The sequence below is a fragment of the Myxine glutinosa genome, chromosome 11 (genome assembly GCF_964187855.1).
Source record: "Myxine glutinosa chromosome 11, kmMyxGlut1.1, whole genome shotgun sequence".
Classification (NCBI taxonomy): Eukaryota; Metazoa; Chordata; class Myxini; order Myxiniformes; family Myxinidae; genus Myxine; species Myxine glutinosa.
In genome coordinates, this window is record NC_136271.1 from 86,900,116 (window position 1) to 86,922,980 (window position 22,865).

Sequence of the window (22,865 nt, forward strand, 5' to 3'; positions counted from 1 at the left end):
GGGCACGACCCCCATTTATATTTAAGGATACAACATTTAGTTCCATGGTTGATTCTTCTAGGGGGTGAAGTCCTCTTCCTCAATTAATTCCTTGTTTGCCTTCGTGATGGATTTCCTCAGCCGCTGAAATTCAGGTTTGGAGATTTCCACATGCTCACTCCTTTGCAGCAAAGGTTTTGCGGCTGCAAGGAAGGCCTCGATATTAGGAAAATGATCCTTAATTCGTAAATGCCGTTGTCTGAAAGTTTCCTTCAAAAATCTGACAATATTTTCTTTTGAGATCTCCAAAGGCTGCTCTTCCTCCTGAGGTGGGGGGGGGGGGAGCCCTGTCAACATTTGCCACTGGTTCCTCATGGCCGATCAGTGTCTCTGTAGTTAGAAATCCCTCCGTGACACTAGTAACGAGTTCCTCCTGAACCTGTACAGAAACACCTGTTCCATCCCCATCTACCTAAGGTTCTTCATCCTCTTCATCCTCATGCATCATTGCAATGGGGGGGGGGGGAGGAGTCGTTATTAGTAGTAATGGGTATTTTGCATTCCCCATTAGAATTGATATGGTCATCAGTAGGCTGTTCGGTTTCGCAGGTTGATTTACAACCTTCAGGAAAAAGTTCCCCTTCATCCTGAGCAGGTGGTATCATGTCAGCCATAGTTTCACCACCTTGCTGATCTTCATGTGAAGGACTGTCTGAATCGTTTAAACTGCTTCCTGTCTGCACCACCAACACTTTAACACCTTTGTCCTCATTCATCGCACTTACAAGTGACCGTTTCAAATTTTTCCGAGACGCCGCATCTACAATCTGCTGCTCCTCGCAAATCATTCCCTCTACAGGTAGAGGCTTCTCCCTTACATTTGCTGACTCATCGGTTGCACGATGGCCAGCTGTACTGGATGACTCATCGCTTACACGAAGCACATCCGTATGGGTCTCATCAGCACCACTCTTAGCCGTACCTTGATGGTCCGACGTAGATTCCCGCACTGAAGGCGAAACATCTATAGAATCCTCCGTAATGGTCACGGGTGGGGCTGGTCCGGCTGCTGAGGCATACGTTTTCTCCCCATCAGGACAATACTGCCGAGTGTGTCCATGTGCACCACACCCGTAACAAATCAACCTCTCCGTTGCCGCAAAAATCCTGTGCTCACGTTTTGACGACTTAAAAACGAGAGAGACATTCAATTGCGTCAAACCATCCTTCAAAACAACATAACAAAACCGTCTAAACGTTTCGATATGCTTAAGCTTCCCGTCTGTGGTGCGAATGGAGGCTTGGATAATTCTCGACACCACAGTGCCGGACTGACCGAGCTTCTGAAGAATCTCCTCATTAGACAGCGTCGGTAGAACATTTGATAGTATTACCTTCGAGGCCGGAGTGTTCCATGGCGAAACCGGAACAAACTGGTCATTGCCCAAGGTGAGTCCGTTCTGCACGACGATGCGTGCGAAATGGACACGTGAAACGAAAACAACCACCTTGTGGTGCATTCGGGACGCTGCCCGTATGTTCTCACAACCGATCAATTCTCCGATTGCGAGGAGCGTCTCCTCCAGCGAGACATCTTCCGGTGGGACAAAACACATGCCGTGTTCATCTGTTAACCCCTCATCGGCGTCACGACCGGCATTACTTCGACTATTCTTGCTAGCCATTTGAAGTAACTAAACGAAAAAAAAATAACCAATAAATGGTACAAAGGTTTATAAAGCCGAAATAAATGCAAAAAAATAAACAACAACAACAATAACTGGGAAATAAATAAATAAATCCCGTTAACCACCTAAAGCGGATAACTTTAACCGCGCTGTCTCTCCCTCTCTCGCTCAGTCGACAAGACGATAGAAAGGGACACCGACACTCGGACAGCAGAAAGGACCAAAAGGTAGGAAGAAAGGAAAAAAGCAACACGAGACACAGCACGTACCGCCAGTGACTGAGCAACAGACCTGGCAATCGCACGTGCGTGCTAAGCGAGCGGCAGCTGTGCAAAGTAGGAGAGAGAGAGAGACAGAGACAGAGACAGAGACAGAGACAGAGACAGAGAGAGAGAGAGAGAGAGAGAGAGAGAGTGTGTGTGTGAGAGTGTTGCGTTGCGTCCGCCTTTCCCGCAGCCCAGAACAGGGAGAGTGAAAATGCGACCAGGACAAGAGAGAGCAAACAACTGGGACAGCTCGCGAGGAAGGCCAGACCAAGAGAGAGAGTGCAAATAATAAGCAGGACTGTTGGTAATGAATGTTGGAACCAAAAGAGAGCGAAAAACTGCGAATGTGACAGGATGAAAGCCAGGACCAAGAGTGCATCCACTCGTAATGGAACCCAGTGCAAGAGAGAGCGAAAATGGCGGGACGTGTCCTCTGTCAACTGGCGCTAGAATGTTCTCTCTGACGTCACCCACGCTTTAATCAAAGAGCGCCATTGCATCAGTCTATGGCTATCAATCATTCCTTTTGGGGCAGGGCCTCACGGCCCTACTTGACGCCTCTTGAGATTGCTCAGCTGGTTGGCGTTTGTAGTCATGTTAGGATCCGGTCGGCGATTGTGGATTAATGTAGGTGCTGAATGCATGGCTGGTGGTGTAAGTGTCATAAGGAACGAAGGGAAAAACCAGAGGCGACTACATACAGGGAAGCTACCTTTATGCCCCAACTAATTAGCATAGCTCCACCCCTCACATGGACAAATATACATATGACGGCCCTGACGTAACTAGAGGAAGGTTTCTTCTTCTTCGCGACAGTCAGGGCACACTACCCTATATAATCCAACCTTGACAAAGGTATTTCATTACCTATCCCCCACAAACGTAACAATGTTATTTCCCATGGAGAGTTCTTTAAAATGAGCCATGTCTCAATTTTTTCTATTCAGCACTTTCGGACATATAGAGGTGCAAAGGTTTTTCAGTTTTTCCAAGATGGCGCCCGTACCACGTGACCTATGACTTCATAATTATCATTTTAAAATTATGCGGGAGGCGCACGTATGGTGGAAAATTCCTGTCAATTGGACCAACGATTACACAGAAAAGCAGACTTGCTCTGCGCAGACAGACAGACAGACAAACAGACAGACAGACAGACAGACAGACAGACAGACAAACAGACTTACAAACGGACTCAAGTGCAATACCTTCTCCTCTGCGAGGGTAAATAATAAACGCATCCATTCATATTTCCTGTTTTGTCACAAACTACTGAAAAATGATTTGTAACGTCTTGTGTGCAAAACCGAATCGTCACAAAGTAATCCTCTTCAATACCGGTTCGACCTCTTTCTACAGGTCATTGATGGGCCAGGTGAGCTTTTATTCCACACTGCAGTGACAAAATTGCAATTTTGCTTCAACTAGGATAAGGTTCCAGAAGTTAAAATTGAAATCCTTATCAATACTACCTACTTTTGCCATATTTGAACCCACACTACCTGCATTGCTGGACTACTTCCTCACTACCCTGCCACAGCTTTAGAATTAGACGCCAGACATTTCCCAACTTTGAAACACATGAAAATAAGTGCAAAAGCACCCAATTGCACTCTGAGAATGTTTTCATAAGGGGTTTACCCTACCTTGTGACCTTCTTGTGGTTTGCTAAGGTTCTGGAAGAATTTCAGGGATTTTCACAACAGGTATTCTGCAAGGAGAGAGAGAGGAGTGAATAAAATATTTAATGTACAAGTTAAATATTACAAAATTCCAGCAGTTATTGTTTATCCATGGGGTATGATTCAGTATAAACGAAGGTCTTTAACAGGAAGTAATACTTTAAAATGAATCCATTTAATCTTCTCTTCAACCTAATTCTATTTTGGATGATGTCAGGCTCATGGAGGAGCTGGTCCACATTGGATGCAGGATAGGGATGTTGGTGGATAAATATATAACGAGATGGTATTCATAGAACACTTACCCTGCTCAGTCAACTTGTTGCGAGCCAACTCTTCTGTTTTTGAACATTTTTTTTCTTTGATCCAATATGGCTGCCAGACCACGTGAGCGATGACATCATAAATTTATATTCTCGAATATAATTTTTTTTTTTTTTTTTTTTGTGTACAAGGTCGAGGCTCGTGAAAGAGCTAACATTAATCACACAAAAAGTCAAACCGACACATAAAACACAAAATAAGGGAAGTGGTAGATAAGATGGGGAGAGAGGGGGAAGGACACAAACAACATTTGAGAGCAGGGACATCGAGAGAACTGTGGGAAGGAAGTTGCATAGATCACGCTTAAACTGTGGGAGGGAAGTTGCATAGATCACGTTGCATAGATCACGCTGAATTGTTGCATAGATCACGCTCAATACATTTCAAACTGATCAGACTAAGCGTAGTCCCTGTCGAATTATGACGTCATAACGAAGGCACCGATGACATCATTAACATATCTTATTCCCCATGGGAAGTAGTTGACAATGAGCCAGGTCTCAATTTTTACCATGGAGTGGTTTCAGAGATATAGAGGTGCGACGTTTTTCCAAGATGGCGCATGTACCACGTGACCTATGACGTCATACTAATCATTAAAATATTCTACAGGAAGAGGCCCTCGTATGGTGAAAGTTTCATGTCAATCGGACCAACAGTTGCAGAGAAAATGAATTTTAAAAATGCAGACACGTCCGGCACACGTGCGCACTTGAATGCTTAACCTCGCTTTTCACATCGCGAGCGCAGGGAAAATATGTGTCAATATGTATATGCAGTATTTATATATATAGTATATATATATATATATAAACTCAACATCAAAATAAACTTATCACTTTCATTTTTTGAAATGTGCAGCTTTACAAACACGTTTCTTCAATTGTAATGGCTGATTATGTAACGGCAACTTCACTTCAATCACCTGGTTGATCTCGACTCTTCCATATCCAAATCCAGCTCGGAGCCAAAACACTCCCCCAACTGGGTATGCAATTTTGGAGCCTCCTGTTCCCAATTTGTGTTCATGGGAACGGTCCCCTCGGTTACCTTAATCTCATCAACCGACCGACTCACCTCGTCCACCAGGCTCTGTTGGACCTGAGCAACCTCTTCCACCATGGTACTATCACAGGTGTCCAGCCGCTGGGTCAAATCATTAATCTTATCATCATCCTCAATCAATTCTGGCTCCGACATGTCTCCATCTATAAATACCCCGTCCGGTTCCGTTACATGGACCCCCAATATTTTTACCCCCTGTTGCTCTGAACCACCGCCCTGGCACTGCACAATTTCAAATTCCTCTCCCTGTTGGTGCATTGTGGCATGTACCCAGCTCCGATAACCTTCCAGGTCTTCATTCAAAAAATATTTCACATTTAAATTTGAGTTTCCCCTATTTACATTCGAACACTCCCCATTTACCTCCAAACATTCCATATTTAAATTTTCTCAATTTGCTTCCGAATCTGCCCTCTCCTGTGCCCCAAGTGCTTCCGAAACTGCCCTCCGCTTGGGCTTCGCACTCTTCCATTCCCAATGTTAATTTCCCCCGTTTAGATTGAAATTCTGCCACTCATGGCTGCTCCTGTGCCCCACTGGTGTCAGCCTGGGTCTCAGCCTCTTCAATTTCCAATGCCATCTCTCCCCCTGCTACTTTGTCAATTTGTTTCCCGCAGTTCTTGTGTTGTTCCCTCAATGTGTCCTTCCAATCGTTCATTCCTTCCCTCCATTCCATCTCCCTCAATTCATTCGTTTGGGTATTAATTTTGTTTTCCACTTTTTCCCCATGCTCATTCTGAGTATTCTTTTTTCACTCGGGCCATTTGCACAATACCATTTCCACTCGTGTACCCATATTTTCATTTTCTTCACTTCACCCCATGGGGTATTCAATAGTTTCATCAAATCTCTCTGCTGTTGTTCACTCAGTTTCTTCATAGTTTCATCGCGCAAGGCCTGGAAAATCCTCGGAAATGCTTTCTCGTTCGATCGCTCAGGAACAGGGAGGTTTCAACTCTATTCTCATACCCCTCTATCCCCGGTTCACTTCCAAATTCTCCCAGCTCCCCAACCCTCTCGGCTATCTTACTCGCTTCCACCATACGCGGTGAGAAGAGGGTTCTTCCGCCCGCGTATTTTTACCTCAGAGAAAAAAAAAAATCAATTTAAATTTCTCGAGAACGCGATGTTGTGCCTCGTACACCCCAATCGACTATAAACTTTGGACCTCGGTACTACCATTACCTCCCCCTCAACGAGAGAAAGACAATCGTTAAAAAATTTAGATTCCAAAAGCTGAGTGCAATTTGCCCTCAGCCAGTGTCGAACTCTCACCCCTCAAACACCGAGTGTCCGAGGTTCGAATCCCACACTCCTGACACCAGTTGTCGCATGCCTACTCTTGGTGAATACCTTAGTGCAGCAAGGAAGGCCAAACCAGCTTTAACTCCGAAGCGTTCAGTTCAAAAATACAGCGGAGAATACGCGTGGGGAATCAAGAGTGAGGGGGAGACCGGAGCGCTTACCTTCCCGGATCCCACCGGCAGTCCTCAAACCTGCAAAAAATAACTCAAACGAAAATGGATTTGAAATGTCCAAAAATAACATGTTTATTTAAATAAATGCCGGTACAAAGAAAATGCGCGACAAACTAAATTCCTAAACGGGACGTTACCACACACAGACTTGAAAACAGACAAAAGGGAAGGATAACTGAAAAAAAATGTGTATGTGTGCACTTAACTCTGATCGCCGGTGGGGTCTCGTCAGGGGTCATCAAAATCTCCCGGTGCTCGGCGGGAACCGCTCGCTCGTTGGCGGGAACCGCTCGCTCGTTGGCGGGAAACCAGGCCTTGCTGTGTCTCGCACTGCAGCCTGGTCCACGCATCGTTCCTGCCAGGAAAACTGCAGCTCTCCATCCATGGCTCTTCCACCTCTTCATGACCACCAGCAAAGTCTCAAAACGTGGCCATTTATGATGAAGCCTCCCCATGTAGAGAGCAAGCACAACCCCGTTCGCTTAAACATCCAGGAACTAGATTGGCAAATGTCCGCCGCTCCAACCACTTTGAACACGCAGCTCTGATGTCAGCAGTCCTGCTTTGCCAATCAGCGAGTTGCTCCCTACAAGTCCTTCCCGTCCATAAAAAACCCTGCCCAATCAAGGCTCCTCAGGGCGTGGCCTCGGCCTGCCTGACCTTCGTGTGCCTCCAAAGTCAATGTAATTAGCGGCAGTGCTCAATGTCCTGGCTCAATGTCCTGCAATATTGTTGAGTTTCCTGTTGTGGGCAACGTATAATGTGCTTCTATCACCAGTACACTTGAGATTGTGGGGGTTGTTGCAGGAGGAGATATGTTCTTTGTGTGGAGGTTTGGGAATGGTGCAGCATGCACTGACTGCATGCTCGGTACCATTGGCAGCAGGAAGATACAAGTGGCGGCATGATCAGGTGCTGGTGGTGATAGTGCAGATGGTGCAACAAGAGGTAGAGAGAGAGGTAGAGAGAGAGGTAGAGAGAGAGAGAGAGAGAGAGAGAGAGAGAGAGGTAGAGAGAGAGGGGTAGAGAGAGAGAGGTAGAAAGAGGTAGAGAGAGAGAGAGGTAGAGAGAGGTAGAGAGAGAGAGGTAGAGAGAGAGAGGTAGAGAGAGAGGTAGAGAGAGAGGTAGAGAGAGAGAGAGAGAGAGAGAGGTAGAGAGAGAGAGGTAGAAAGAGGTAGAGAGAGAGAGAGGTAGAGAGAGGTAGAGAGAGAGAGGTAGAGAGAGAGAGGTAGAGAGAGAAAGTGAGAGAGAGAGAGAGGTAGAGAGAGAGAGAGGTAGAGAGAGAGGGAGAGAGAGAGAGAGAGAGGTAGAGAGAGAGAGGTAGAGAGAGAGAGGTAGAGAGAGAGAGGTAGAGAGAGAGGTAGAGAGAGAGGTAGAGAGAGAGAGAGAGAGAGAGGTAGAGAGAGAGGTAGAGAGAGAGGTAGAGAGAGAGGTAGAGAGAGAGAGAGAGAGAGGTAGAGAGAGAGAGGTAGAAAGAGGTAGAGAGAGAGAGAGGTAGAGAGAGAGAGAGAGAGAGAGAGAGAGAGAGAGAGAAAGTGAGAGAGAGAGAGAGAGAGAGAGAGGTAGAGAGAGAGAGAGGTAGAGAGAGAGAGGTAGAGAGAGAGAGAGAGGTAGAGAGAGAGGTAGAGAGAGAGAGAGAGAGAGAGGTAGAGAGAGAGGTAGAGAGAGAGAGAGAGGTAGAGAGAGAGAGAGGTAGAGAGAGAGAGAAAGTGAGAGAGAGAGAGGTAGAGAGAGAGAGAGAGGTAGAGAGAGAGAGAGGTAGAGAGAGAGGTAGAGAGAGAGAGAGAGAGGTAGAGAGAGAGAGAGAGGTAGAGAGAGAGAGGTAGAAAGAGGTAGAGAGAGAGAGAGGTAGAGAGAGAGAGAGGTAGAGAGAGAGAGAGGTAGAGAGAGAGGTAGAGAGAGAGAGAGAGAGAGGTAGAGAGAGAGAGAGAGAGAGAGAGAGAGGTAGAGAGAGAGAGGTAGAGAGAGAGAGGTAGAGAGAGAAAGTGAGAGAGAGGGAGAGAGGGAGATAATTGAATTTGAACACAGGTTATTTCCACAAAATGCACAAGCAGGTCAATCCATACCTCAGAGATATTTACGAGCAGGGACAGGGAAAAAAAAGGTATAACAAAAACAAAGCATCACACTGTTGATGCAATTCTTAAAACATCATGACGAGTTTCGAGTCCTGAACCACACACAAGGCCTCGTGAGTGCACCATTTCCATTCAAAAAGTTCAACATTCTCGTTACTCATATAGTGATCAAATTCCAGCCTTAATCTTGCTGACACCAGCCCTTTAAACATGGAAATGACGTCATGACCATAACATTTATCAATCTTAATTTTCCTTGACTTATAAATTGCATATTTTGCAATGGCAATCAGGAAATTCATCAAGGCACCAGCATTTTTACAAGAGGAGGTAAAGGGTACACCAAAAATAAACATATGCAAGGTAAAAGTGAAGGATAATTTATAAGAAAGGTGTGCAATCGCAGAAAGTAGAGGTGCTAACCTCCTGCACTGGACATATGCATGAAAAAGATCCTCCTCCTGTTCGCAGAAGGGACAATTTACTGGCACCGAGGCATTTAGATGGTGGATAAAAGTGTTTGAGGGGAGAGCCCAATGTGTTAGCCTCCATTGGATATCCGCTAAGAACCCATAGATGGGTGGAACAAACATATTATGCCACAGTGGAGTAGAGGGAAACCCCGGCCCTAACCGTTCTGACCACAAGGCCACACGCATCGCTCCAGACAGGGATGAGACTTCTTTCCCCCTCACGAGTTTAAGGACACCAGCCTTAGTTACTAAGTGAAAGGGAGAGGGAAACCCATCATCATTGGACTGGACAGAGGGCAGCACCTTGATTTCGGGGAAAGATAGTCGAAGATCTTCGACAATTCCGGCACCTTCCCAGCCAATGTTTAGCTGCCTGAATTTTTTTACGACTACATGTTTGATTTGTTGAACAACTCGAAAAGACGCTACACAAACACCTGTCGCCACCACCCCGGCAGACCTCCACTTGGTTCCAGATGCATCCCTTAGATCACTCACTTTGCTTACGCCTCCTTTAATGAATTTTTGAATTAAAGCATGGCTACGAGGAATACATGGGAAAAAGCTGTTATAGAACAGAGGCTCTTGGAGGAAATTACGACAATTATATGCCTCAAGACAACGTTTAACCTCAAGGCCTTTCCATGCATCCAGCAAACTCCGATAAAAAGCGGGAAGTGAAGCACTGCTGACACAATCAAGGTCCACCAAGAGAAGGTGCCGATCATAGTTCAGTTCACCAGCCTGTTGTAATAGAAAATGTGCAAATGGGCGCCAGGGCAGCTCCTCCGCATACAGTAGTCTCTGCACAGACTGCAGGCGAAAAGCCATAAGCCGCCCAGAGACATCAATGACTCCTTGGCCCCCCTCCTTTCGAGGGTGGTACAGTATACTGGGCCGCAGCCAGTGGTAGCCACTCCAAAAAAAATCTATCAACTTCCTCTGGATGGCAGGGATCAGCTCCTTGGGTGGCTGCAGGGTAATGACTTTATGCCACAATCTCGCTGCAATCAGGTTATTGATAACAAGAGCGCGGCCTCTGTATGAAAGAGACCGCAGTAGTCCTTTCCATGATTTTAAACGGTATGCGATTTGTTCCACACCTCCTTCCCAATTCCTCATTTCCATTTCATGGTTTCCAAGATAAACTCCAAGATATTTGACCCCGTCTGTTTTCCATACCAGATTTTGTGGGAGTGATGGTGGTGATATGACTGAGGGGTTACCTGAACTACACCACAAGGCTACACTTTTACTCCAGTTTACTTCACCAGAAGAGGCTGCAGAGAAGTCTTTTAAGCACTGCTGTACTGCAGCTACACTGCCCGGGCCTTTAAGTAAAACACAAACATCATCAGCATAAGCTGTTACGACAAATTTTGACCCCTCTACCCCCATATCCTGAGGCAATAGTTTCCTGAAAGATGCCAAAAGTGGTTCAAGGGCAATTGTGTACAACAGTCCCGAGAGAGGACAGCCTTGGCGGATACCCCGTCGAAAGGGAAAGGGGGAGCATACGTTATTATTTACTTTCAACATACAGAAAGTGTTTGTATACAGCAGTTTAACATATGATATGAATGTTTCACCAAAACCCATCCCCTTAAGAACCGAAAACACGTATGCATGATCAACACGATCAAAAGCCTTTGTTTGATACAGAAACAATAACCCAAAACTGGCAGGCACATACTTTTTACAGGAAATAATATCTCTTACCAGAAACAGATTATCATGCATGGACCGTCCAGGAACACAGTAGGTTTGAGCCGGTTGTATGACAGAGCTGATCACCTCTTTCAGCCGATTCGCTAATACTTTAGACAAGATTTTGTAGTCAGCACACACTAATGAAACAGGTCGCCAGTTCTCAATGAGTTGAATGTTCCCAGGCTTTGGCAAAAGGCATACGACCGCCCTTCTACAGGACAGAGGAAGTTCTCCAGCACGAAGGCTTTCGTCAAAGAGTTCAAGCAGATCGGGTCCCACAAGATTCCAAAATGTCTTATAAAACTCTCCAGGCAGCCCGTCAATCCCCAAGGCTTTACAGTCACTTGAAAAAGTAAGTACACCCCATGTAAAGTTTTGACTTTTTCAACATATTTCAACATACAGCTATTTGATCTTCATTTCAACAATATTGATAGATAAAGGTGATATAATGTAACAAATATCATGAAACATTTACATTTTGTAGTCCATTGTATAATTTAAATAAACATAAATGCAAATTTCGCATGTGGAAAAAGTAAGTACACCCCGACATTTATCACTACTTCAAATACCTAAAATTAGAATCAGGTGCACCAGCTCAGGTGCAAATGATTAGAACATCGTTAGAGGATCTTGGAGGAACCTGTCTTATTTAAACCTCAGACATTTAGTTTGGTTAGCTCTTTGTTGTTGGTGTGCGGCATCACCATACCGAGATCAAAAGATCTCTCTGAGGCCTTCAGAAAGAAGGTTATAGATGCCTACGGGTCTGGGAACTGATTTAAAAAGATCTCCAAACAATTTGAAATCATTCATTCGACTGTCCGGAAGATCATTTACAAGTGGAGAAGATTCCAAACAACTGCCAACTTGTTCAGGCCAGGCCGCCCCAGCAAGTTCAGCCCGAGAGCAGACCGCAAGATGCTGAAAGAAGTCTCTAAGAACCCCAGAATGTCATCACGGGACCTTCAGGTAGCTCTTGCCACTGTTGATGTCAAAGTGCACGAGTCTACCATTAGAAAGAAGCTGCACAAATTTGATCTACATGGGAGGTGTACCAGGAGGAAACCTTTGCTGTCCAAAAAGAACATCAGGGCAAGACCAAAGTTTGCCAATTAACACCGAGGCAAAGACCAGCACTTCTGGAACAATGTGCTCTGGATAGATGAGTCAAAGGTAGAGCTATTTGGCCACAGTACCAGAAGACATGTTTGGTGAAAACCAAAGACAGCATTTGACCACAAGAACCTGATACCAACTGTAAAGCATGGTGGTGGAAATATTATGGTTTGGGGCAGCTTTGCTGCATCAGGGCCGGGGCAGCTCACCATCATAGAATCCACTATGAATTCTTCATTGTACCAGAGGGTACTTGAGGATAATGTGAGGCCATCTGTCGGAAAGTTGAAGCTCAACTGAAGGTGGACCTTGCAACATGACAATGACCCTAAACATACCAGTAAATCCACCAAGGAATAGCTGAAAAGAAAGAAATGGAGGGTTCTCGAATGGCCCAGTCAAAGCCCGGATCTAAATCCCATCGAGATGTTGTGGGGGGATTTGAAACGAGCTGTGCACGCAAGAAACCCCTCAAACATCACACAGCTGAAAGAATTCTGCATGGAGGAGTGGGCAAAAATTTCTCCCAGTCGATGTCAGAGACTAGTGGACAGTTATAAGAAACGCCTACTTGAGGTTGTTTCTGCCAAAGGGGGCAAATACCACCTATTAGAGCCAAGGGTGTACTTACTTTTTCCACGTGCGAAATTTGCATTTATGTTTATTTAAATTATACAATGGACTACAAAATGTAAATGTTTCATGATATTTGTTATATTATATCACCTTTTTCTACCAATATTGTTGAAATGAAGATCAAATAGCTGTATGTTGAAATATGTTGAAAATGTCAAAACTTTACATGGGGTGTACTTACTTTTTCACGTGACTGCACCATCTTTCAAGCCTCGCATGGCTGCTTCAAGTTCATCAGGTGAAATTAACGATTCCAGTGTGTGTTGGTTGTCCTCCTCGACTTCTGGGAGCCCAGCAATCAGCTCCTGTATCGCCTCACTGTTGATACTCTGGGCAGAATACAGGTCAGAGTGAAACACTTTCAAGGCCGCTTTAATCTCCAGTTGGGAGGTAACCGTTGACCCATTAGCAGTACAGAGCTTATGAATTTGCTGCGAGTTTTTCACCGAATTCTCCAAGCTAAAGAAGTCCTTATTTGGCATATCCAAAGTCAAGTAACTCATCCTCATATGCACCAAGGTACCCATTGCCCGCTGCCTCACCATTTCGGTCAGTAACGACCTTTTTGTCCATAGTAACTGATCATATCCAAAATCTTTTCCAGCCCCATTACGATTCTGTTCCAATTCTGCAATTTCAGCTTTTAATGAGTCAATTGAGAGACTTTGCATTTTAGTAGTAAACAGACTATACTGTTGACAAAACGTTTTAACTTGACACTTTGCAAGGTCCCACCATATGCGAAGGTTGGCATGCTCAAGCTTAGAGGACCGGATTTTCCCCCACACGGTTCGGAAGGCATCTTTGAATTTCTTATCACTTAACAGACGAGTATTGAGTGACCAGTATGCGCTACCTCCTGATGTCAGGGGTAATTTAAAGGACATTGAGACTAAATTATGATCTGAAAACCCTGTTGGGAGTATTTGGGTAGTGGACACCACATTCAGCATTGGCTTATTGATATAGATCCTGTCCAGCCTTGCCCTTGATATGACGCCATCATGACATCTGCACCATGTGTAGGCCCGTGAAGTTGGATGCTGCAACCTCCACACATCCTCAAAACAATAGTTCTTGATGAGGCTCGCTAACACCTTCGCAGAAGCGCCGTGGGGTTCATGTCCATTCCTGTCAACTGAAGGATCAATTGTACAGTTAAAGTCCCCTGCGATACAGGTGAGAGCAGCTGGATCCAGTCCCTCTACAAAGTCCCACAATGTGGAAAAGAATGTTCTTCTTTCTGTAGGTTCACTTGGTGCATACACATTTACTATAATAAGCTTTTGTGTATTGCAGTAGAACTCCACCGCTATCAAATGTGCCTTATGGACCTCCCTATAAATAACACTCTGAGTGGGAAGCCTGGGACTTAAGGCGATGGCAACACCAGCCTTGGGTGTGGAAACCCCACTCAGCCACCATTGCCCTTTAAAAAGTTTACACCATTCAGCTGCCAAATTGGTTGTGGCATTGGGTCTCTTGCAATAGAATGACATCTGCTTTTACCCTCTCCATTGCCTGGATTGCTTGAATTTTTCGTAAGGGGGCACATCCCCCATTGATGTTCAGGGAGGCAATATGTATTTCTCGCGTTGTCATTCTAAGGTGGTAGCTCACCCTCCGCCTGCAATTCCTTATTCGCCTTTGTTACTGCTTTACGAAGACGTTGAAATTGAGGCTCTGAGAGCATGGGGTCATTTTTCTGTAAAAGAGGTTTCGAAGCCTTAATGAAAGCTTGAACATCAGGGAAATGATCTCTAATTACAACATGACGTTGTCTGAACGTTTCGTTTTAGAAATCAATGACCTTCCCTTTTGTCACCTCTGCTTGCCTCACCTGCTCCTTCTGAGACTCACTCAGGGCAGCAAGACTGCATCCTTCCTCATCAGCCTCGACCCCACTCTCACCTAGTAGTGTGTCAGGTACCGGCACCTCATCTGTGTCATTGTCACCATGGTATTTTTGTTGCGTCTGCATGGCACCAACTACCCCATCGTTGTCGTCTGCCACCGACTTATCAATCTCTTTCTCATCATCTTCCGTTGAGATGAGGGTCCTTAACTGCTCGTCACATGGTGCAGGGTGTCCACCATCACACACGGTGACACGCTCGGTAATGCTTCGATTCTCTTCATCCTGTGAAATGGGCAGATTCCCATCTCTACCTATTGCATTACCATTTTGCTCATGGTCATCAGGTTGGTCTGTATTTCCATCTGCCTGCACGAGAACCATTTTGTTTCCTTTTCCTCCATTCTCATCGCTCGCAAGAGAGCGTTTCAAGTTTCTCCTCGACTCGGTCTCCATCAGCTTCACCTCCTCGAAGTCCCTTTGTTCTTGAGGTTGCAGCCTCTCCTCCACATATGGTTGCTCCACTACCGTATGGGCTTCTCCACCAGCATCACTGTCACCCGCACCGTCGTATTCCGGTGTTGACCTTTTTTCTACACCTGGCTCATCTACAGGGTCGTTCAAGTCATTTACAGGGGGAGGGGGGGGGTGCCCCAGCTGCTGCGGCGTAACTCTTCCTCACATCAGGACAATACTGCCGAGTGTGTCCGTATGCCCCACATGTATAGCAAATCAAGGTCTCAGTAGCTGCAAAGATCCGGTAATCATGATCTCCTATTTTAAAATTTATAGATATGTTCAGCTGTTTTGCCTCATCCTTTAGTACGACGAAACAGAAACGTCTAAACGACTCGACATGCTTCAGCCTTCCGTTCCTGGTTCGCAGGGGGACCGTGATAATTCGTGAGACGACAGTCCCATGCTCCCCTAATTTACGTAGGATTTCTCGATTCCTCAGAAAGGGCGGAACGTTACTTAAAATAACTTTAACCGCCGGCGTGTCCATGGACGATACCGGGACAAATTGGTCGTTCCCCAACGTTAACCCGTTTTGCACCACGATGTCTGCAAGGCTAACTTGTGACACGAAAACCACCACTTTGTGGTTCATTCGAGACGCAGCACGAATGTTATTCACCCCGATCAAATCCCCGATTGCAAGTAGAACATCGTCCATTTGCACGTCTTCCGGCGGAACAAGGCACAGCCCGTGCTTACGCGATAACACCTCATCACTAACACGATCAGCAGCCCTTTGACTATTCCTATTAGCCATTTATCGGCAATAAACTAAACAAACTAAACAGTAACAATGCAATAAACTCACCAAACAAATCAACATTAATTAAATAAATAAATAATCGGCACGGTATAACCAACCCACGTTATAAATTAATACAGGTGGCTAACCGTTACCGTGCTGTCTCTCTCTCCCTCTCTTGTCTCAAGAGCAGAAGGGAAACACGGAGAAAACTTCACAACCACGTACAAGGACACAAATGGAGTGAAAGGAGGATAGGAAAGACCACCAACACAGCACCGTACTCACAGCTCAACACCCACAACCGCCATGATTGCCACACCCATGCACGACTCACGTCTCACAACCGTCCAGAAGGGGGTGAGAGAGAGAGAGAGAGATGGAGAGAGATTTTGACTTTTAAGTCCTTTTATTATAAAACTACAAAAACAAGCATCAACAAGAATAAACCAAAAAACAGTTTTCAAAAGAATACAACCAAAGTCATAGAAAGTCAAATAAAAGGAGAAACAATCAATGTAAATGAACTACATTTGTTACATATTTATGTGAATGTATGTGAATTACTATTCAGGTCTTTGCTTATCAATGTGTAGTCGATTAAAGGTTGTTGTGATTAAAGGGTCAGGAGCCCTTCTGGGAAAAAGGAGACCGGAAACGGAAGGAAAAAAGACACGAGGTCCTGGAGAAGCGACGATTCTTCTTCTTCCTCGCCGAGCTCCGAGGCGAGGGTATCGATATTGAGCAACGGGGAGGACGCTACGTTTGCTACGTTTGAAAGCCCATCTGACAAAAGGAGTTACCTGCGCAGGGTACTTACCCCTTGACACGTCAAGTTGCCGTGGGTCCGTGCACGGAACCCAGCGTCCGGCACAGTTCGCCTCACCATCTACAAGGACGCGTACGGGTCGCACCTGGGGCCTCGCGCGCGTGGCAAGCCACGCTTGGTTTTGCCCCGTTGCGTGGCAAGGAGGTGTGCGCTGCTGCAGCTGTCCCCGGTACGAGACGTGCACGTTTGGGAGCACGTCAGCCAGGGGTTCGTTCAACCGCCCGTGTGCGGAGAAGCCGACCTTCATCTTGGTCAGGAGGGGCCCAGAGACATTGTGATGGACAGAGATAAAAGGGGTCGTGAGTACCCAAGGGGTCGGGAGTGGGGGAAAGGGGACACACACATATAAGATGGCCATCTTAAGAATCTTAGTGATTGATTGTTGATTGTTGATGGTTGTTGATGGTGGTTGATTGTTGATTGCTCGGGGAAAATATTATTGGTTATTCCGGATCCTTGGTGTGGGGTTTCTTATTGACTGGAATTCATATTGATTGCGTTACGAAAGCGTATAAATCAGTAAAATTTCTGGTGGAGTTCCTCTCACGGTCCAGGGGTCACCGAGACCAGGTAGTTACCGGGAGGACCACGTAACAGAATTGGGGGCTCGTCCAAATTACGAATTGCGGATTCGCAATTGGGTCTATGTCCGGGATCTAAAATTGTATAAAATAATAAAATAATATTTTTATTAATTAAAATTTATTAATTAAGTATTAATTGGTAAATTTTTGGGGAAATTGGGGGTAAAGTCTTGGGTGAAGGTTAACAGGTGTTAACGATAGGCACCATGGCGTTTGTGGCACAGAACTTTGCGGTAACCCCGAGTGAGGCACAGTTCCGAGCGTTACTAAAGTCGGACCTCTGGAAATTGGCCAAACATTTTAACTTGGAGGTCCGAACTAATTTGAGGAAGGCAGAGTTGCAGACCACGGTGATACAGTCTATGGTGGGATTAGGAACATGGGACGAGTTAGCCTGGCAGTGGCTACCCGAAGAACCAGAAGACGTTGAGCTCCGGAAACTGGAGTTGCAATTACGGAACCAGGAACGGATCAAAGAAGAAGAAAGGAAAGCAGAAAAGGAAAGAGCAGAAGAGGAAAGGAAAGCAGAAGAGAGGAGAGAAGAGAAACAAGCAGAGGAAAGGAGAGTGGAACGAGAACTCCAGGAAAGGTTAAAAGAAGAAGAAAGGAAAGCAGAAAAGGAAAGAGCAGAAGAGGAAAGGAAAGCAGAAGAGAGGAGAGAAGAGAAACAAGCAGAGGAAAGGAGAGTGGAACGAGAACTCCAGGAAAGGTTAGCAGAAGAAGAAAGGAAAGCAGAAGAGAGGAGAGAAGAGAAACAAGCAGAGGAAAGGAGAGTGGAACGAGAACTCCAGGAAAGGTTAGAAGGGAGAAAAGCAGAGGAGAGGAGAGCTGCCAGGGAACTCGAAGCAGAGGAGAGAAAAGCCGAAAGGGAGTTGAAGGAACGTGATCTGGCGCTTCAGCAAGAGATTAAATTCAAGGAGCTGGATTTAATGAGAGAACGGGGAGAGGTACCACCCTTGCTGACGGGGTCGACACCTAGCCAGAACACCTGGGATGTGGGCAGACATGTGAGGCTGGTTCCACCCTTCAGTGAAAAGGAAGTCGCAAAATCTTTTCCACACTTTGAGAAAGTGGCTCGACAGTTAAACTGGCCGGAGGAGACCTGGACCATACTAGTGCAAAGTGTGCTGGTGGGTAAAGCTCAAGAGATTTATTCGGCGCTACCAATGGACCAATGTGCAGATTATGAGGTATTGAAGAAGCACATCCTCAAAGCCTATGAGTTGGTTCCGGAAGCTTACCGGCAAAAATTCAGGAATGCCAGGAAGAGGGAGAGTGAGACCCATGTGGAGTTTGCTAGAGTGAAAGAAAATATGTATGATCGGTGGTGTGAGTCAAAAGGAGTCGGGAACGACTTCGAAGCATTGCGTGACCTGATGCTGGTGGAGGAATTTCAACAGTGTGTCCACGAGGACATCAAAGTGTACCTGCAGGAAAAGAAAGTACCGAAGTTGTGGGACGCAGCCACCATGGCAGATGATTATGTCTTAACACACCGGATAGGGGTCCACGAACCTAACTCCTCGCCTAGATCTCCACAGGGGAGGTGTGGAACAGCAGGTGCGGAGAACGACAATACATGGCGGCGGCCTCGAGATGAATATGGGGACAACGCTGATACCCGAACTGTTCGAAATCAGGGGGCTACGGGCCCAAGACAAACTTATTTCCAGGGGGGCCCGAGGCAGACCACGAGGTTTTCCTCCGGGCCTACTTGCGCCTTTTGCAAAAAACCTGGACACTTGATGTCCAGTTGTTACCTCATGAAAAGGGACAACCCAGAGCGGAGTCCGACTAGTACAACTCCGAATGCGATGGCAAACGTAAGAAATCGCCCACAGAAGAGTTACCAACCATTTATTTATGAGGGGTTGGTCTCACTCAAGGGAGACTTGACTAACCCAAGACCGGTTAGGGTGTTGAGGGACACAGGAGCCCATCAATCCTTAATGCTTGAAGGCATTTTGCCCTTGTCAAAGAGTACCGCAACTGGTGATAGTGTTCGGTTACAAGGGATCGGTGGCTGTGTTAGTGCCCCACTTCATGTCATCCATTTGGAATCCGATTTGGTGTCAGGACCAGTCACCGTCGGTTTACAAGCCACGCTTCCTGTAGAGGGAGTATCTGTGATTATCGGGAATGATTTGGCCGGGGGGCAAATTTATGGTAACCCGAGGGTGGGTAAAGAGCCCCGCAGGGGAAATAACACCACCCCCGCTCGGGATGGCGACAAAAGTTCCAAGTTATTTGTAGGGGGACTGAACTTCAACACAGAGGAAGAAGTTCTGACCTCTGTCTTCAACAGATATGGGCCGCTGGTGGAAGTGCGGGTGGTAAAAGACAGGGAAACGCAACGGTCAAGAGGGTTCGGCTTTGTCACGTTTGCAAGCACAAGATACGCCAGAGAGGCAGAGAAGAATTGGAATGGTAAGGATTTGGAGGGTCGGACCATAACAGTAGGGAAGGCATTTCGTAGGCGTCGAGAGGTCTACAGAAGAGGACAACTTGGCAGTAGTTTTGGGGTTGGCAGCAGCCGACATTACTATGGAGGCTCCCAGAGTTACGGCACCTCCCGAAAGAATGAATGTCAGAGCACTGGCCGAGAAGGAGACCGCCAGTCAGGTAACGGCTGGGACAAGGGGTCCCACTGTAACTGTTAGGAGTCTGGAGAAGTTGAAGCACTATATACGGGGGGAGCCGCCGAGCCGGGGCTCCTACACGGACTAACCGTGAACGCCTCGTTCTTAAAGGCGTCCAGGTAGTGAACTTTCCTGCACGGACTAACCGTGAACTCCACGTTCTTAAAGGCGTCCATGTAATGAACTTTCCTCCCCGGACTAACCGTGAACTCCACATTCCTTAAGGGTCCATGTAGGGAATACTCAGCTGGGCCTCCCGAAAAAGTGCTATCGAGAGGTTTAAATTTGGGGGCTTTGGTCACCACCTCTTAACCGTCATTCAAGAGAAACTAGAAGTGGTTGACGCTTGGTCCAGAGGGAATTAATCTCGGGGATTGTGTGAAATTTTGTTGCTTTATTTTTAAGTGATAACTGTGCCCGGGGGGAACTGATGATTTGGGGGTGTGAGTTATCTGGTTTGTTTATCCAAGTTGGCCGGCAAAGAAAGTTTTCGCTGGGTTCAAACTGTCTTTCTTGAAGGGGGGGAGTGTTACATATTTATGTGAATGTATGTGAATTACTATTCAGGTCTTTGCTTATCAATGTGTAGTCGATTAAAGGTTGTTGTGATTAAAGGGTCAGGAGCCCTTCTGGGAAAAAGGAGACCGGAAACGGAAGGAAAAAAGACACGAGGTCCTGGAGAAGCGACGATTCTTCTTCTTCCTCGCCGAGCTCCGAGGCGAGGGTATCGATATTGAGCAACGGGGAGGACGCTACGTTTGCTACGTTTGAAAGCCCGTCTGACAAAAGGAGTTACCTGTGCAGGGTACTTACCCCTTGACACGTCAAGTTGCCGTGGGTCCGTGCACGGAACCCAGCGTCCGGCACAGTTCGCCTCACCGTCTACAAGGACGCGTACGGGTCGCACCTGGGGCCTCGCGCGCGTGGCAAGCCATGCTTGGTTTTGCCCCGTTGCGTGGCAAGGAGGTGTGCGCTGCAGCAGCTGTCCCCGGTACGAGACGTGCACGTTTGGGAGCACGTCAGCCAGGGGTTCGTTCAACCGCCCGTGTGCGGAGAAGCCGACCTTCATCTTGGTCAGGAGGGGCCCAGAGACATTGTGAGGGACACAGACAAAAGGGGTCGTGAGTACCCAAGGGGTCGGGAGTGGGGGAAAGGGGACACACACATATAAGATGGCCATCTTAAGAATCTTAGTGATTGATTGTTGATTGTTGATGGTTATTGATGGTGGTTGATTGTTGATTGCTCGGGGAAAATATTATTGGTTATTCCGGATCCTTGGTGTGGGGTTTCTTATTGACTGGAATTCATATTGATTGCGTTACGAAAGCGTATAAATCAGTGAAATTTCTGGCGGAGTTCCTCTCACAGTCCAGGGGTCACCGAGACCAGGTAGTTACCGGGAGGACCACGTAACACATTCCAAAACAATAGATTTCAAAGACAAGGAAAACCTACATGTAAATCTCTAATACATTTTCATTTACCCCGCATATTTTTCCCACACACCATGTCTCAACAAAATCCCTAATGTTTGCATTTCTGCTATAATACTGAAATTCCAGTTTCAACCGAGTTGTGACCAGGGATTGGAAATGCATAATCACATTGCATTGCTCGGGTGGCTTGCCCTTGATTTTCGCTTTTCGTGACAAATAGATGGCCAGTTTAGCCTCTGACAAGAAATAATTTTAAAACATTAACAATTTTCCCTTTGCTGAAGTGACCCCAAGGCCAAAAATAAACAACCGGAGAGAAAAAGCAACATTAACTTGAACAAACACATTTTTCAGTAAAAGAAAAAGAGGACACAATCGTATGCAATCAACAAACCCATGAAACAAATCTTCGAAATTATTACAAAAGGGACAGGTCACTGATACCATAGCATCCAAACGGTTTACAAAAGTGTTTGTTGGCAATACCCCGTGAGCCAGTCTCCATTGCAAATCAAGAGAGAGAGAGAAGGAGACCGATGGGGGAGAGGTGTTGTTTGTCAAAGAGGGCCAAGTGGCAAGAGGTGGAAAGAGGAGGAGGTGGAAAGCAAGAGGGCTGTCAGATGCTTGTGATTGGCAGGTGGTGGCAGACCTAAAGCCACAATTGGTATTCCCAGAGGAGATCTGTGTGACAAGGTTGCGGCCAGACATTGTCATCTGGTCAGGTGCAACAAGACAGGTCATCTTAGGGGAATTGTCTGTACCTTGGGAGGAGAACATGGAGGAGGTGCACGAGAGGAAGAGAGGAAAGTACTGTGAGCTGGAGACAGAGTGCCGGGAGAAGGGTTGGCGAGTTTCTTGTCAGCCATTTGAGGTGGGATGTAGAGGGTATATTGGCAATTCCTTTTCTGCATTTCTTGCTCGGCTTGGAGTTTGTGGGACAGAAAGAAGGAGGATGTGTGACAAAGTGGCCCAGGTTGCCTTGAAAGGCTCACTTTGGATATGGAGGAAGTTTATGGAGGCATGTCGAACGGTGTAGGTTGAGGTTGTGGGGGGTGATTCATTTCAGTCTAAATGGGTAGTGACTGAGTGCAAGAGAGAAATTGAGATGTGTGAATGGTGTGTGTGTGTGTGTGTGTGTGTGTGTGTTGCAGAAGTGGGTGTTTGTGTTGCAGTAGTGGGTGTGTGTGTGTTGCAGGAGTGGGTGTGGTTTAGCATGAATGTGTTTTAGTTTGAGTGGTGCATATTGTAAGGGTGGTGGTCGGTTGTTGTTTTTTTTGGCGTTTTTTTTTTTTGGTGTGTGAGTGAGTGGATGAGGGGCTGTTGATTCTGGGAGTGGAGGTAGTTTTGTTGTTGTAGTCTGTGTTCCCTCTGGCTGGGGGTGGGGGTGTGTATGCATCTGGGTGTAGCTGCTGCATGTGGAGGAATTTACTTCCTGTTTCTTAAATTGTAAGATGAGTTCATCTTTAATGCACTTTCACACATTTACATACACATACATACATTCACATCCGGGGTCTGCCGAGCAGGCATGTAAGATATTGACCATTATAAAGCTCGCAGTGTTAATGTGAGAAATCTCTGAAGATATCCTGGAGACTCAATAGTTCAGTGGGCTGTCACTGCGTCAGTGATGATGTTCATGGTGTTCGAGTCCCGGGTTGAGTCAGAATTTTTTCACACTAGCCCCACGCAGGAATTGACTTCGTTTCTTAAATATATATATATACAGTCACGTGAAAAAGTAAGTACACCCCGTG

At 46.2% G+C, this 22,865-nt stretch overlaps 1 long non-coding RNA gene across 1 annotated transcript in view; it reads right to left on the reverse strand.

The window, feature by feature from the left end:
- The window catches only part of LOC137436310 (uncharacterized), a 122,722-nt gene that overhangs the window by 39,958 nt on the left and 59,899 nt on the right, over nt 1-22,865 (reverse strand). The window contains exon 2 of the long non-coding RNA XR_010986255.2: nt 3,580-3,644. This is a non-coding gene — a long non-coding RNA (uncharacterized LOC137436310). The remainder of the gene's footprint in view (nt 1-3,579; nt 3,645-22,865) is intronic.